Genomic DNA, 6,000 nt, shown 5'->3' on the forward strand with positions numbered 1-6,000 from the left:
AAAAACAAAACCACTCTTGGTGATTGTTAGACTTTTCCAGTTTTCCACATAAACAGGATTCTGGGAAGTGTCCTCACTGAATTCAAGGCAGACAAAGAACATTGAGGGTTTATGATCCTGCCACAATATTTTTATTCCTCTTTTCCTCAGTATCTCTCATGGTGGTTACTATGTGTTTAGCATGAAAATCCACGCACATTGTGTAAGAGCGTGGTTACTATAAGCTCTGAGAAAAAAAGGGCTTTTCTTTGCCTTATCTTCTTCACCCAAAAATATGTGAACAAAGGGTGGTTTTGTGGATTGGTGCCCCTTTCAGGACACCCTATGTGAGCACTAGTCACATGGAGAACGGGCATGTGCACCCGGGCTCCAGGAGGCCTCCACCCTGCACCCCCTGCACCTGCGGGGTTGATGGCTGACACCACCCTGGTGAAGAGCCATGTTTAAATGGTTGAAAGTGGACACTGCATGTGCCTCCTCTACCCACCACCCTTACGTCTCAGACTTTAATTTCTACCATTCTTTTTCCTTACTCCACACCAGCCACACTGGCCTTCGGTTTTCTGCCAATATCCCCCAGTTTTTAATTAGAAAAAAATACTGTTTCCTGTTAAAATAGGGCACTTTTATGGGGTAAAAACGTGTAAGAAGAGCCTTCCTGGCTTTTTCTCACTCATCTCAGCATGCTGAGACTATCGATTAAAAACTTTCCTCGCTGTGCAGAAGGGAGAGCTCTCTACCTACTCCTGAGAAATTAGGATACGCTAGTTTGACTTTTGATTACTTGCATGCATTTTTAAAAAATCAAAATCCAACTGTTAACAGGCTTATCTGTCCATCGGCACAGACAGACGTAGGCCTCAAGTCCGCATCCTCACGTACAGGTCAGCATTCGAGATGTCCAGGGGATCAGGAGCAGGTTCCTAATGCGGGACTAAAGAAGTCCCCAGCTCCTGGTCAGCGGCTTGAAAACATGCAGAGCCTCCCGTGCGAGGCTGACATTCCTCTCTGCAAGGGGTATGTTGGGTACAGTAGGGCAGGCCTCTGGCCACAAGTGGTATCTGGTCTAGAAGCTACTTACTCCTTCTGCAAATCCTCTTGAGATCCCTTCAACTGACAAGAGTGGATTCAAATTTTAAAGTGGTAGAAGGTGTCGTTAAGGCAACAGCCTCACCTCATCAAGTCCATGCACAGAGCTCTGAGCCCAACATCCTCTTCCCCTCACCTCCAGGACCCCTGGTCCTGCCCACGGCCCCTCCATGGCCACTGGCAGCATCCAGACGCTTTGAGCAGCCTTCAGCCTCACAAGTTAGGGGTGGGGAGGAGGGGAGGTAGAATTAAGGACCTTCATGGCAACTTTAAGACCAAAGTCCTACCACAGGGTCTTTACACTTGCTTTTGTTTGCCCAGAAAGCTCTCCCCCAACCCCATACTCTCAATGCTTGCTCCTTTCCTGCAAATGTAACCTTCTAGGTGTTCCTCCTGTGACCAACCCATCCAAATTTCTGTGTACTTTCTACACACACATTCAGACATTCCTTACACCCTTCCCTGGTTTGGTTTTCTTCTTAGAACTTTCACTATGTATTAATAACATACTCTATGTGTTTCTTTTTTATTTGGCTTATTTCCCCTCCCCACACTAAAAAGTATGTTTAGTAGAGAGGGGTTTTTGTCTGTTTTGCTCACTGCTATATCCTTAGCATCTAGGACAATGCCTAGAAGCAGATCCTCAATAAATATTTGTTGAACGCATGAATGGGATCCCTCCAGCTGAAGGGCAGGGATCCCAGGAAGTTTGTTTAACCTCTATCAGAAGTGTGCTCACACAGGCTCATGGCCACTCACTGGCCCTGTGAGGCTTAAAAGACCTAAAGCCAAGCTTGTCCACTCTGGCTGAGCATCAGAACCCCCAAGGAGCTGACATAGACTCAGCTGTCCCAGCCCTGGTGTTGTGACGTCAGTGGTAAGAAGATGTACCAGGGATTCAGGTAAACAAGGGGCGAGGGCAGAGGCGCACTTCCTGACAAATCCTGATCGGGTCTGTTGGGATGTTTCCCTGCAAACCCCAGGAAGAGAAGGCTAATGTGAACAAAGGGACTCAGTTAGGTGGGTGTGGAAGTGAAGACTGAGGCGGCGGCCTGGGGGGACAGCGACCCTTGCAGTGGCTTACCTCCCTCTGACTTGTCCACCGGTTCTGTCCTTGCCTTGCTTGCTGGGGCTCTGAGGAGCATTTGGATGGCCACTCAGGTTACAGGTGTGCCCCAGCCTGTCCTGGGACAGGAAGTGGGAAGAGAGATGTAATGCAAGCAACATGTGTGATGTTACATTGCTAGTGCCACATTAAAGAAAGCAAAAAGAAACGTATGGAATTAATTGGAACAATATATTTTATTTAACCTAATATACCCAAATATTATCATTTCAACATGTAACCAATATAAATTATCAATAAAATATTCTACACTTTCCCCCCAAAATCCAGTCTATTTTACATTTATAACACATCTTAATTTGGAAGCTGAATTTCCAGTGGAAATACTTGAACTATAAAAAGTTAACTGTATGTAGATTTCATAAAATGGAGTTGAAAAAGTAGGTACACATACTCAAATTGTTCCAAACATACTTAAAACTTTTCAAAAACTGAATTGAGCATCAGTTTTTAAATTTAAATAAGTTAACTAAAATTTAAAAGTCAGTGTCTTAGATACATTTCAAGTACTCAGCAGTCACAGGTGGTCAGTGGCGACTGGATGGGACAGCACAGCTCTGTCCCTTTAGCTTCCACAGTTTGAGAGGTCACTGGGCTACCTTCCCACCCAAATCACACTCGGGGCATTATTCGAAATGGAGAATGGGGCTGGCCGAGTGGCTTGTTGGTTAAGAGTTGGCTTGGGAGTGTGAGCTCTGAGCAGCAGGGCCCCGGTTCGGATCCCACATGGGCCAGTGACACTGCACCCTCTACAGCTAAGATGGTGAACGACAGCTCGACCTGGAGCTGGGCTGCGTAGGCTGCAGTGGGTCTGCAGTGGGCTGTCTTGGGCTACCGTGAGTGGCCGACAGCCAGCATGAGCTGCCGTGAGCCGCCGTGAGCAGCTGTGAGCAGCTGTCTGATGGCTAGCGACCCATCTGCCTCAGCCGGGAAGAGCGCAATGATCACAATACCAACTTGGGTCAGTGAAGCGACGTCCTCCACAACTAGACTGAAGAACAAGGGGACAGCAACTTGTCTGTTCCCCTTCCCGATTCCCCAGAGCTGTTCCCTCCCCCAATTCCCCAATTAAAATCTTAAAAAAAAAAAAAGAAATGGAGAATGGATGCTGAGCAGCCAAAACAACTGTCAACTATGGGAACTAAGGGAAAATAGTGATTTTATATCTTGCATGTTTTTGTCTAGTGAAGAAAAATAGTTAACGCCAGTGCATTTTCTATTTAAGAGAGAGAAAAAAAACAAACAAACCTCAACAAGGAACTACTAAGCATTTCTAGCTTACCAAGGATCCTGTGGCATGACCAGTTCCTAAAGATGACTTGCGGGATAACTGCTATTTGTTCAGAGTGGCTAGGGTTTCTGAATGGAAACAAAATGTTGGCTCTAACACGCAGAAATAGGAGTATAAACTCGGACTCTTAAGGTTACACAGTTGATTTATGAGTCACTGTCCTTCCAGCTCGGCAGGAATTCATAACAATGTTGACTTGGAAAACAGAGACATTTTTTTAATAAAATTCAAAACGTGATCATCAATTATTCTGTCCCAAGATTGTTTGGGATGTTTTTGGCTTCAGGGGAAATGGTCCCCAAATGGCTTACTTGCCGCATTTCATTCCATTTAGTCCATTAGAACTCCTCCTACATCTGCTTCCAAGATGCTAAATGAACTTCTTACTATCAGAGGCCAAGCCATGCATCAGGCTGGAGGGATGGCCCTCTCAGATGGACATGGTCCATGTCTAGAAGAGAAAGCTCCCCTTCCCGAGTGCTGAGAAGCAAACGAGCTTCCTCTCCCCGCCTGCTCTCACTCACGGGTGTCCGAGGCTGCTGCTTTTCAGGCCAGATCAACACAGACCTATGCAACGTGCCAGTTTACCCTCCTCCTTTGGTTGAAGTTGGTTTTAAATTCTAAATCCAATTGAAAGCTTTCTGCAAGAAGTCTCCTTCCAACCCTTCAAGGCACTGGACTAAATACCAAGGAGTAAAAACTCAATAATTTGACAGACAATACTATAATATGTTGTGATCCTCACACACTGTTAATGATATTGTTATTTTTAGCTTTTTTTTTTTTTTTTTTTTTTTTGCTGGCAAAGTTTGAGACAATAAACATCCAGAAGAAAAGCAGGGCAGAAACAGCCACTCAGAGAAGCTGTAACATTTTGCCTGAAGTGGGGGGTGAATGCCAAGGGACTTAATGTATTTCCCTCCTGATATTCAGTGTAAGCTTTGCTAGCTCATGATTCTGGAAAGTGTATTAAATCGAGAATTTCTTATAGCTAGTTTAAAGCAACACAGCATTAGACCAACTGGAGTTGAAAGAACACTAGATTAATTTTACAGCTGAGATGAGGGCAATCCCCAGTCCTACTAAGTACCCGAGGGGGATGCATGTGCAAACAGCTCTCCCCCCCAACCCCGCTTTGTCCTTGAACTCAGGTCTTTCATCCAGCTGACCACTCACTCAACCTAAAAACCCCACCCATGTGTACTAGATAGGGCAGAATTTCTGTCAGCCATACAACCTTGAGAACATAAACTGGTACTTACATAGGCAAACGAAACTATTGTCACAATTTCTCTAAGATCCCATGTCCACTGTCGAAACCTGAGGACAGTGTGCAAAATGAGTCTGAGGCAACTTCAACTGGAGAACCTAGAAGCAGGGAGCAAGAGAATAGGTGGGATTTCTCCTCATTTGGGAATGCTAGTACCAGCTCCAAACCTCAGTGGGTCAGATTCTGAGAAGCTGACATTATTGAAAACACTTACAAGTCAGAGGAAACTGGCCTGCAGCAGGAATTTGGAATTTGGGACACTGGCCCATAGGGTGCTGAACTCAGACACAGCCCAGGCTTTATTAATTAATGTCAGTTGGTATAATAAATGTTGTGGTTTGCTGTTACCATCCGTTTTGTGCCATATGAATTTGGGCTATTTTTAATCATGAAGAACTGACTCACACAGGCACAGTTTAATTCATTCACCACATATGTAGCGTCTATTATGTTCGGGGCATAACGCTAAATTCTGGGAGATTTAAAGATGAACAAGATGGATGTGATCTCTGCACTCACAAAACTTACTTCCTGTGAGGAAACAGTCGGTTAAACAAAATGCTCTCATTAGTAGTCCACAATATCAGGGAGTCACGGCAGGCTCTCAGACCTGAAAACAAAGAGTTATGAGGAGGAGAGAAAAATGTTCTGGACAGAACAATATGTGTGAAGGTCCGGGGGCGAAAACGTTGGCAAATTCTAGACACTGAGTTCACTATTTTTGAAATGATACAGAGATAGCAGGAGAGACGATGCCAGAGAAAGAAGGGGCCAGATCACGACGGGCCTCTCAATCCCAGACGAGGCATTGGACTTTGGGTCCTGAGAGCTGTAAGGAGTCGTGGAAGGGTCCGCACTGCTGATTAAACGTGGGATTGAAAGGGTCCTATCTGGGTTTTAGAAGTATTACTCCATGGAAGATGAACTGGATTCAGATGATGTTAGCAGTAGGGACACCAGCTAATCCTGCTGCACTGACCCAAGACAGACATGTAGAAGCCTGCACAATAGTAGAGACGAGAGACAGATTCTAGAGCTATTTAAGATGCAGAAGCAACCAAACGCAGTTCATTAAAACTGGTCTATAGAGAGATGCTCACGGGTCTGGTGTGGCAGCTCGGCTACATTCGAAGGTTCACTCAGTTTAATGATTTTATATTTATTTTTCACTGTAAACCTTTGATGTAGTTAGGATATATACAATGTAAGAAAATGAGGCGGGGA

This window comes from Hipposideros armiger, unplaced genomic scaffold (assembly GCF_001890085.2).
Source record: "Hipposideros armiger isolate ML-2016 unplaced genomic scaffold, ASM189008v1 scaffold_1111, whole genome shotgun sequence".
NCBI lineage: Eukaryota > Metazoa > Chordata > Mammalia > Chiroptera > Hipposideridae > Hipposideros > Hipposideros armiger.